Raw genomic sequence first — 12,757 nt, forward strand, 5'->3', positions numbered from 1 at the left:
CTATGATTCAAGGCAAGGGAAAAAAAATGTCTCGCTCATGAAAGCTTCAAAAGCACATGAACAGAAAAAGGAAAACCAGGAGCCACCACGAAGGGGCTCTGATACCATCATAAGAACCCAAGCTTTGGAATTTTTTGTATATATTGGTATGAACGGGGAAGTAAAATATATACAAAGATTATACATGATTAACTCCATGAAAGAAGGAGTTGACTTCCTAACTAAGTAAATATACATAAGGTAAATATACAACAATCAAGGATTTGATTCAAAGATTTCCCAACATGGAGGTCGAGGATCCAAAGAATGGTAATGTATTGACAGTTAATTGTCATCAGCTTAAGCCCTTTTTGGAAAGTATTGCCTTGTAGGATGAGACCATTGGTTTAGGGGATCCTGTTTATCAAGACTCATTTCTCTACTCCTAGCCCATATTTTCTTTTATTTTTCTGTTTTGTGTGTTTTTTTTTCTTTTCAGTTTGTCAATGTGTCGCTGACAAGTTGCTGGAAGAATTTCAAATCCTTCTTAGACCTTTAGGTGTATTCTTTCCTGAATCTTTGTTCAATTTAACTTGCGTGTCTTTCTTGCTTGTTATTCTTATGAATATTAACATTGAGGACAATGTCAGTTTTAAGTTGGGAAGAGTAGATGTATATTTTACTTGCTTTTAGCGACATGTCAAGTTGTTTTTCATTTTATTTTTATATAATTTTCGTCCCTATTCTAAAGAAAAAAATATATATTTTTGTTGTAGGCCTATTTAACTGAGCTATTCTAAGGGAATAGAGAGAGGGAGGCTGGAGGCAACAAGAGAAAAAAGAGAGAGATTTGATTGTGAGGTGTGTGTTGTATCACCCCATTTTAAGATTACAACTACTAAAGAGAATATTCAAAGATATCCCTAGATGCACTAGGATTTACATAATCACATTCTTATTCTAAATATGACTGCAACACTCCCCTTTGAGTGTGTAAATACTCAAACAAAACATCACATTAGATCTTCAGGAGATAAGGTAAACAGTTGATGAAGTCGGCAGCACAACGGGCGAATGCGAGTCTCAAATTTAAAGAACGTATGCATTGGTAGTAAAATTCACAAAACCTCGCTATGGTAAAACCCAAGGTGGGAGAAAAACTCATAGGCTAAGGAGAAAAGTGAGAAGTATGCATAATGTTTAAAACAAACATCAAACAGAACGAAGTATGATCATCCCATGATGGGTTCCTCGTTAAAACCTCGTTCGGTAGCAAAAACTCAGTGGGAAAAATGCTCCTAATCGTAGGAAAAAGAGTACATTAAGATCAAATGAGTATGCTTCTGGATACTCCTTCTGAGTTAGACATAACTTCCAAATTTGGTAGTAGCGAGAACATAAACTTTTCCAATTGCAAAATATTGACGTCAAATTATCATTGGTGGGTTGCTAATATCAGCCAATACATGGGCAAAACTGTTTCTGCAACATTCTATGAGTCATTTGTTAGTGTCCCACGAGTTATATCATCCAAAGAAATTACTACTCGCCTGTTGAAGATTTTAGAGACCCGATATAGTTCAACAGTTGCAATTCCTTTTGTATTACATCTTCATGCTTTGCTCGAATAATCTGGCTCATGAAGTCTACTTTTAAATGTGATTCAAAGTTATCTGAAATTTCTCCTACCACAAAAATTCATTCATTAATTTGATGCTGAAATATGATTGGCTTCCATCTTGGCACAAGCTACTTCTCAAGTTGCAAATGTTATTTTTGAGTTTGCACTGGAAATTCTTGTATTTCTTAGCTATCTAGTGAGCATTAGTGGGCAGATCCATATGTTGCATGACAATGTATCCAAAATTCAACTTGATTTGGTTCCCATAATTCAAGAAATCATTTCTCACTGGCTTTTTATACATTTATTTGCCACCACGCCATCTGAATCAGTTGCAATCGAAGATTTCAGCTCACAGCTTCCTTTTTTGCAAATTGATAGGAACATGGGAAGAATTTCATCGACCGAGAAGATTGGGAAGTGTGAGTTCCCTCTAGCTTTTATATTCTTACTAAATATTCGAACTTCCTCCAGAGACCAAAGTCGCATTTCAATACTGGTCTTTGCTAGCTGGATCATTCATGGAACTCTAGGGAATCCTTTACCTACTGGGCAATAGATTTTGCTTTGATCCTGCAAAGGCATGGGCAGTATGATGCGCTTGAGGTTGTTTGTCTACCTCTACTTTTCCTTCTAGCCCTTACACTTTTGTTTCTTTGATAACACTTTTATCTAACTATGTACTTATCATTATTGTTCTTACTTGTCTAAACTCTGCATAACACCTACTCACTACTATTGTGGAGGGACATTTACAAAAGGGGAATCTGTCTCATACTGTCCAAGGTACAGAGGTAGGATGCTGCATAGTTCATCATCTATTAGGATGCTGCTTCATTGCTCAGGAACACCGTGGGTTGCATGGAGTGTTGAAAGAGAGGAAAGTCACTGCAGCTGTTCGTTGTTTCTTCAGAGCTTCATCTGGAAAAGGGTCATCCCAGGCTTTACTCAGTTTACCTCAGGAAGTGGGGCTGCCAAATCTTGGTTTCACAGGTATTGGATCAGCTTATGCTTGGAGGCTCCATTATTATCAGTGGGCTATGCAGACATTTGAGCAATACAATATTTGCAAAGGTGCTTGTGAGTTTGCTGCAGCGGCGCTTGAGCGAGTTGAGGAAGCTTTTAATGTACAAGATGAGCACCATGTCTGAGGCTCCGGCAATGAATCAATATCTACCATCAAAGGACGACTTTGGGCAAATGTCTTCGAGTTTACCTTAGATCGTAATCTCTATGATGAAAGTATATTGTGCGGTTATTTCAAACCCAGATGAGGAGAGCAAGTACATCTGCTTGAGGCGTCTGATAAACGTTCTTTATGAACGTGGTGCCATAAATATATTTCAGATGCTTTGTGGTGGTCAGCTACCATTAATTGGTCTTACAGAGAAGGTCAAGCAAGCGCTTGCCAGAAAGGTAAGGTCTAGTTGTCGAGCCAAGTAGACACTGTATTTTAATGGAGGTTCTTGCATTTTCTTATGTCGTGATTATTTTTATCTGTGTTAATATGCAGGCAGATAGTTCAGATATTTTAAACCCAAATCTATGTAAGTTGCTTTATGCGTTTGGAATGCATCGACATAACTGGAGAAGAGCAGTGTGTAAGATGTAATCTGAAAATCAACAAGTTACTAGAATCACAGATAAAACAAATATAACTACAATAAACCAATCAAACAATTAAAAGGGAAATAAACTTATCTTCCAAAGTGGAGGAAGAAGAAGAAGCCATGACTGCTAGGGTTTCAAGGAGGAACTTCTACACTCTAGCAGCCGAGATTCCTTGTGCACAAAATAGGGTTTTGCACTAGAATAGGATGATGCTGTGAGTGCAGGGACCTCCTAATATATAGACGCTCATCCCTTTAATTCGGCCTATTAACTGATTAAAGGGATATTACATATCCATTAGGATTTCATTATAGTCCTAAATGGTAACGAACTCTTTGTCAACTAAATAAGGTTTTCATAATTAATTGCACTAAATAAGGACTCCTAAACCTAACCAAATAAGGCTCCATAATTTTCTCAACCATTAACTCGGATTGACCAAGTTACTGTATGTCAATAAACAGTAAGCACATGTTCTTTGACACTCACAACTTACATTCTCCCACTTGAGTGTCCAAGAACATGATCCTTATTTGGCTAAGTGGTAGGTGATCACTGAGTCCCACAAAATTTGCAACTATACCTTTAACAACTTGTCACTAGTAGTTTAAATATTGGATTATAGAAAATAACATGTAATTGCTTCTACATGTTTACTTTATTACCACGAATATCAAATTACGAGCACAATGTTGCTTGACATCATTCGTTAAATTCAAGTTGATAAGCAAAAGATCAACTCCTGAACTGAGCCTCATGCAAGCATGGCTCATATTTTCTGTCAATTTATAATATGATAAGAGGACAAGTAAAATATAACATACTATTTACAAAATTAGGACCTCTTATTAAACTTATGAACAAAACTTAAACAAAAACTCTTAAAATATCAGCCACTAACACTTCAAATTTTAAACACAAAAGGTAATCTCTTACTCCCACTGATTAAAAGAGACAAAATTATATAAATTATTATTACTCCCACTGATTAAGAGAGTAAAAAAAACTTTGTAAATGTCTACAAAATGAAACAGATACCTTTCCAATACTCTCATTAGCAAGACATTAGTCATGGGATCTAAAACATAAAATTTGTGAGCTCAACATCTTTATTCCAGATATCTGTAGGGAAGTGACTATTGTGACTGAAAAACTATACAAAATCATTTGGTCCATTTTGTTCATCTAACATTTGACAGAAATAGAAAACTTTAACGGAACGTTTTCTGATTGTATCAAAAGCATATAATTCCATAATCATCTTTGGACAGAAACTAATTATATTAGGTTTGCATAGCTAAAACACAAAATACAAGGGCAAACAAATATAACTTCAACACTTTTGAGCAGATGAAGTATATGCAATCTTGTCAATTTCATGTTTCACTATACATTGATTTATATTTGTACTGAATAAGAAAACACTTTTGAGCAGATTAATTATTCATCAATAACATATAAATCACAAGTCCAATTTCTTGAACAACATATAAGAATTAATAAGTAAAACACTTTTGAGCAGAATATACTCATTAACCCTTCTTGAATTTCCTACAAGATTAGTTGCATATGTAACAAATAAAATATAAACAAGTATGATAATGTACGTTTTATCTACCAAAACTATGATCATTAAAAGCATGCAAAATTGATGAGTGTGAAGCCCATAATACATTATTTCTCCCACTTGGGCAAACACTCAAAATTGCAAGATTAAACACTAGAGAAAGTGGTTTTCATATAACAAAATATAGGCTAGTTGAATAAATAAAGATAGTATACACGATCCATTATATAATATAAGATGACAAATTTTTACAAAGTTTGGAGTTAGAAAATCTATCAAAATGGTAATCAAATAGGACACGTTGCAAGGTGTGCAAAATTGCAGCAGTATTTCCCAAGCTCTACCACAATTTCAGATTTAATCATAATTTAAATAAAACCAATTTACAATCTTTAATATGCTCAAAACACAAAAAAAAAAAAAAATTCTTAAATAAATTTGTTGAGTCACAAAATGGTTGGTTTGGACATAATAAACCAATCTATATGTATCAAAATTAGGCTTATATAAGGAACAATATCTCAACATTATTAATCGATCTAAAAGTGACAAGTGATTAGATAAACCAATGGCTACAAAATTTATTTTAGTGTATGAGAGAAGACCCACATATGTGTTAAATATTAGATCATAAATTAAAAATGAAACCTAATAAGAGAATCCAAACTCAAAATTTATGTTTTAATTCTAAAACAAAGTCGATTAAAGTAAACACATAGATATCTCAACAACATCAAATTTTTTTTAATAATAATTTTAATCCAATTTAGAACTCACAGAAATTAAGGAAAAAGATTGGCAAATTTACCTACTCATTCTTGATTCTGCAAGATTCATCATGGAAGTAGTGAGTTGTGGAGGATCGAACCAACTCCAAATTGCATGATTGTTACACCTTTGGGCAGAAACTAATCATGCAAAGAAAATACCTGCATAGCTAGCCAAAACATAAAATACACAAAATACATATAGCTTCAACAACTTTGGCCAGATGAAAATATGTTAGAAGTACTTTATGATTTGCTATAATACTAATTTATAATTGGTGAGTGATTTCCTGAAATTCCCATTGGGACAAAGTATTCACCATATAAATTAGAATTCTGATTTTTCAGAATAATCCTTTAGAACAGTATTAAATAACCGTTTTGTTGGATATTCAATGATTCTCAAAAGATTCAATCAGACACAAAAGTATGTCGTTGTTGACATTGAACAATAGAGTTCTTGAAAGAGGAAACATGGTTATTCAGTTGTTCGATAGGGACCAAAATGATCAATTAGTAAACTGATGCCACTTTCCAATTTTCTCTCAAAAGACAATTATCATCATAATCAGAATTGATGACCAAACAAAACATTGGTTTAAGCAAAACAAACCAATACATCTTTAAATCAAAATTTAATCAGTGTTGTCTATAAAATTCATTAGTGTTGATAATTTGCATAAAATAAGGACATATTGGAACCATAAACCTGTATAATAACCGGTACCAATAGATGTGCACAAATCAGTGAAACAATATCACATAACAAAACTAGTTTTGAAGTACCAAAAAATTCAGCAGTACTATTTTAGTTTGCAAATTCACCAAACACTCAATTCTCTTTAGATTGTCATGAAAATTTTTAGGTATGAACTAGACATATATGACTACTATTTTGCAAAATTTCATGATTTTTTAAAATCTTATAAGTGAGCCAAAAATGAATTCGAAAAGAGAGGTGCTGCCGAAACAGCAGAAAATGTTCAGTACATACCTGAGATTACAAATTCACCAAATATTCATTGTTCAACTGATTTGGATCAGAATTTTCAGACATAAAGTAAACATACAAATCTGTTATTTCCCAAAATTTCATAATTTTTGAGATTTTACAAGTGTACTAAAAACAAATTTGAAATAAGTTGTGCTGCTGAAACAACAGAAATTCTGCAAAACATACCCGAGTCTAAATAATTCACCAAAACTTCAATCTTCCTCCAATGTGTATGAAAATTTTCAGAAATAAATTAGACATGTAAATTTATTGTTACCCAAAATTCCATGATTTTTTCGATTTTAAAAGTGGGTTAAAATAAAATCGAAATGGAATTTGCTGCTGAAACCGCATACATTCTGCAGGACAGTCCCGAGATTAAAAATTCACCAATAATTCTTTTTCAAACCAATGCTCTTCAAAATTTCCAGATTTGAAATAAATATCTCAATGTATATCATACTAAAATTTCATGAATTTATGAGTCACATAGATATGTCAAAATAATATCACAAGCAAACTATTCTGCGGAAGTCTGCAGAATTCCAGCAATATGGTATCAAACTTAAAAATTTACCATAAATCCATTTCTTGTCTAGAAACGTGAAAAAAATACCAACGTCTACAATCCATTTGATATTATGACATGATCAAATTTCATAAAATTTGGAGTTATGAAAAATCTATCAAAATCAGAGACTAAAATAGAACAAATTGCAAGGTATGCTAAACTGCATGAACATAGCTAGTCTTGTTTTCATAACTTTACTAAAATTTCATTTTTCTTTTAAAACAACATTTAGCATGTCCATTGTGATATATCAAAATCTCCTTTTAAGATAGAAAACAATTTAAAAGTGACACCAAAATGGCCACGGCATTAATATGTGTATATAGATCAAGTCCTTACGACGCAAGATTTGAGAATTGAAAGGGATCTCAAACCTTTCTAATTCCTGCAGAATGAGTTCACACATTCATCTAAGCTATGAATGAACACGTGTGCCTGCATAAAACATGTTAGTGTCATGGTATCCAAATTCAGAATTTTAAATCATGAAAATCCTATACAATGGCTCACCCACGAAGTCAGTATCCATAAGGTTAATTCAATCCATCAACTCAAAAGAATTTCAAAAGGTTGCTTTAGACAACAACAAAAAATATGAGCAAACTTACTAATTTTACTTCCATTGGGTCAAAATTTATTCTCACCTTTGAACGGGATATGCTCACTAGGGTTTTGGGCGAGCCCTAGGAAACCCAACACTAACACTACCAATCAAAATAAAGCAAGATATGCAAATCTCGTAAAGCTCAACCCATAATAAAGCATGGCAAATAATTCATTATGCAAGACTTGGCAGCAAGCTTTTCATAATGGGGTTCAAGCTCGATGCATAAACCCTAGTGCATGGGTAATGAACCATGGCAGCATACTAGAGCTCTCTGATCCTTCAACCAAACAAATTTACTCCATCGGAGATATCATGTGATAGAAAAGGAATACTAAAAACTACAAAATCTTTGGAATAATGTATCTTTCACCCACCATACATCTTATGTATAAATATGTCGTATGATGTAACTTGGCATCTAAATCATAAAGTTAATTGAACATGTTGGTCAACAGTCATTCACAATATAAATTTTGCCATGAATCTTTGTGATTCATGCCGCAAAACTGTAGTTAGAAAAGCAATTACAAAAATATTCTAAGATTAAGCGGAAGCCTCAGGATCCACAAGTAAAAGACATTTAAACAAAACAACAAATAATTATGCCTTTAATTTGTTAAGAATTTGTTCAAACAGATTACCAATAATCCGAACCCCCAAGCTTTGCAAATTCCCTAGCAGATTTGTATCAATATATTCAAAACCAACCATGATCGAAATTCTGAATTCTAGGCGAGTTGAGAGGCTCTGATACCACATGTAAGATGTAATCTGAAAATCAACAAGTTATTAGAATCACAGATAAAACAAATATAACTACAATAAACCAATCAAACAATTAAAAGGGAAATAAACTTATCTTCCAAAGTGGAGGAAGAAGAAGAAGCCATGACTGCTAGGGTTTCAAGGAGGAACTTCTACACTCTAGCAGCCGAGATTCCTTGTGCACAAAATAGGGTTTTGCACTAGAATAGGATGATGCTGTGAGTGCAGGGACCTCCTGATATATAGACGCTCATCCCTTTAATCCGGCCTATTAACTGATTAAGGGGATATTCCATATCCATTAGGATTTCATTATAGTCCTAAATGGTAACGAACTCTTTGTCAACTAAATAAGGTTTTCATAATTAATTGCACTAAATAAGGACTCCTAAACCTAACCAAATAAGGCTCCATAATTTTCTCAACCATTAACTCGGATTGACCAAGTTACTGTATGTCAATAAACAGTAAGCACATGTTCTTTGACACTCACAACTTACACAGTGAGCTACATGTATCTATTTTCCACTCGTTTAAGAACAAAAAAAAAACTCTGAAAGATTACCAGCACACATCAATGGTACTGAAGGAGATTCTGAACGGGCTCTCTGCTGCCATCAATGCACTTCATCTGATACATCCTGCCTGTGCTTGGATTGGTCCTCTATTCGAGAGAAGTTCTCTTCACAATGAGCTGTATCCGAGTAAAATAGCTAAATTTAAAATAGACAGACAAGCTTCCAGCGACGATGGTTATCCTCAAACACGGAAATCTTATATTGATATTGAGAAACTTGAGGACGAGTTTGTGCTTACTTCAGCAGAATATTTGCTTTCACCGGCACATGTCAAATCTACACCTAGTGGAACCCAGAAAGCACCACTAGAGGTTGTTGATCTCCTTATCCAGACAAATTTATATGATATGGCATTTACAGTCCTTTTAAGATTCTTTAAAGGTTCACAGTTAAAGAGGGGATTGGAAAGAGCTTTCTTTGCCACGGCACTGAAATGTTGTTCAAATGGAGTTGATTCTTCACTGGTTGGGGACGGTCACAGAGCACCAAATGCTCCGAATGAATTGTCAAAGGGAATTAGTCAATGGGGAACTCTTGAGCTTTATCTTGACAAATATAGAGTGTTCCATTCCCATTTACCACTAGTTGTTGCTGAAAAACTTCTTCGTATGGATCCTCAAGTCAAATCGCCCATTTGGCTGGTAAAGGTAAAGGAAAAGACTTGGGGCTTGACAGGCCAAGAATCAAATCAAGCATTATTGTTCCAACTGTATGTTAATTATGGTCGATACAGAGAAGCTAGGAATCTTTTGCTCGAGTACAAGATCATTTGCAAAGATGAGACGGCATTTGCAGTTTGGTCTCCCTACACATCAGTTGAGCTTCTTTGGTGCCAACTTGAGGAATGTATCAGTTCAGGGCACATGATATATCGATGTAACATGCTCAAAAATCTGCTACATGGAGCGTTGCTGAGCCAAAGAAGACTCAGAAGACGAAATGGTAAAAAATGATGGCCTTCAGGGTTTTTTCCTTTTAAGTTTCATTGTAATCCTGTCTGTAGTATGATGATGCAGAGACTTTTTTGTTATGGAGTTCGTTAGGGAGCTAGTTGTTATTTTTGTTGAAAAGTTTGCTTTTGGTTCTTTTCCTTTTATCGTTTTCACGAAGGTTTAATTTACTTGAAGTGAATCATGGCCCCGACCTTTTTAATTTACTTGATTGCAAATATGATGCTTTTGAAGTTGACCATTTATTTGTGCTTATAATTTTTAATTTGTTTCTTCCTTTGTTATTCTTCTACATTATTTTAAAAGGAGTTTTAAGGAAACACTCTCGATATTATTTACTTTAACGAAAAACCACATTTTTACTCTAAAAAGTCACTCCTTGTACTATTCACTTACAACATCTTTTTGTCATTTTGATTAAAACTCAAAATTTTCAAGTTTTTTTCGTTAGTTTTCCTTATTTTAAATTCACAAAACATCATGCTCACAAAATAATAATTTTTTTTTCGTTCTCAGCATACTTACAAGAAATTTATAGAAGCACAAGGAATGCAACAAAAAATGAAGGAGCTACAGATTGATAAGATCCCTATGTAGAATTATCAAAATGACGGGCCGAAGGCCCACTTCCAACAACACTAATATTGTCCCCAACTTAGTAATTACTACATGCACAATCTGTCAAATGTGAAGTTTTATTGCAAAAGTCCTCGGTGTTAGTTAGAGTGGGGTTAGACTATTTAAACTGTTAAATTCCTTTTTCTATGGCCAATGTGGGATTCAACACGTCCCCTCACGGAGCACCCAATTAGTGGGTCACACATGGGAGATTCACATATCGACAACCACATAGAGCCAAGGGAACTCACCCTACACGCGGGGCCACAAGGCCCATCTTCATCACTTGGGGCCAAGGGGATCCACCCATCATGTGGCAGTACAATACGGGTCCGCCCTCTAGCTCTAGCTCTTTGGCTCTAATACGCACTCTGGCTCTGGGTCTCTGGCTCCGATACGCACTCTAGCTCTGATACCATGTAGAGACGGGCCGAAGGCCCACTTCCAACAACACTAATATTGTCCCCAACTTGGTAATTACCACTTGCACAATCCGTCAAGTGTGGAGTTTTATCACAAAAAACATCGATGTTAGTTACAGTGGGATTAGGATATTTAAACTACTAAAAAAAAATTTCTACGATCGATGTGGGATTCAACACCCTTTAGACGTGCCGATAATTTTATACATTGTTGGTACAAATCCATCATGGTAAAAACTATTAAATTTGTTAAGAATGTTGTAGTAGAATTTAAACCTTCCAACAACTCTTCACTTCATATGAATTGGGAAAATGTCCAACGAATTAGGTACAACCCCATTTAATGGCATTTCCTATTTCATTTACAATTACTTATTTCAAATAAAAAAAAATTATGGGTGCAAGAAAAATCACTGTTTTAAAAATTTCCGCATAAGCGCTAGGCGCTGGTCACTGCTCCGATTAATGCCTAGGCGTTTGAGAATTAAGAAAGAGCGTCTAGACCTGGTAAGGCGCCTGCCTACCCCACCCAAACCCGCCTAGGTTGCAACTCACTTAGACAGAAAATAGATAACTTTCGTTTTGCATTTTATTTTTTTCGATAAATTGTAAGAGACTTGTTGAATACTTAAATGAACACACATTATATGCTTGTTCTTCATGTTTTCATTATATTCTAATACTTCATAATATATAGGTCATTCTATTTCTTAGTGTATGATGAAATTATATATATTTAAGTATAAATAGACACTTATTTACACAAAATATGATATATTTACTTAAATCCACCTAGTACGCCTAATCCGCCTAGGCACCTGCCTAGTTTGTCTAGGCGCCCGCCTAACCGCCTAGGCGTTAGGCCCCAATCTACTGCCTGACTAGAGTCTAACTTCTTTTGGAACCTTGAGAAAAATATTAATAGTGACCAAACAACTTTTCTAAATACAATGACTAATCTCTTATTTCATGTGGAAATATACAACAAATTCAAATTGTATTCAAGTTTCAAATATAAATAAAATTGCATTTTTTTGTCAATTTATAGGCATCACATCTGTCTAAAGTGAAAAGGTTCTTACTATTTAATTGTTAACTCAAACTTGACATGTTATAAATCTCACAGTATTCTTCAAGTAAGTGGAGTAAAAGTATTACTATGGGCAAATTGTCAAAATTAAAGGTATTTAGGCTAAACTTATGACACACCCCGACCTAAAATATCTATGTGTACACCCAAGTCGAGATGTGATAGCTGACATATGAAAGGTGACGAAGCCATTAAGTGTAGTTGATGTGAAAAGTGCAAATAAATTTGAACTTGAACTAAATAAAGTAAGAGTGCACAACGTGAAGGGGTTGGAATCCATATTACACAACAATAATATTAGAGCATAGTGCAGTAAGGTAAAAGTCGTCGCACCCTGGAAAGGATGGTTAATAATACAGAAAAGTAAAGTAGCCTACTTTGATCGTAGCCCGGTCAACTAAATTCCAAAGTTTCCTCGACTCCCTAGTAGCTCAGTCTCTGGGTCATGGAGAGCTGAAAAACAAAGGTGAAAGGGCTAATAAAAATGGGAACTTTAATGAAAAGCACCCGGTACTGTTCATTTTAACGAATAACCACATTTTTACACTAAAAAGTCAATCCTGGTACTATTCACTTTACTCTTTATTTTGTCCTTATCATTAAAACTCAAAGTTTTC

At 34.5% G+C, this 12,757-nt stretch overlaps 1 pseudogene; it reads left to right on the top strand.

Moving 5' to 3' along the window:
* The first annotated feature begins 1,310 nt into the window (after positions 1-1,310).
* Positions 1,311-10,013, top strand: LOC126631405 (nuclear pore complex protein NUP160-like; annotated as a pseudogene).
* The last annotated feature ends 2,744 nt before the right edge of the window (positions 10,014-12,757 follow it).

This window comes from Malus sylvestris, chromosome 8, assembly GCF_916048215.2.
Source record: "Malus sylvestris chromosome 8, drMalSylv7.2, whole genome shotgun sequence".
Classification (NCBI taxonomy): domain Eukaryota; kingdom Viridiplantae; phylum Streptophyta; class Magnoliopsida; order Rosales; family Rosaceae; genus Malus; species Malus sylvestris.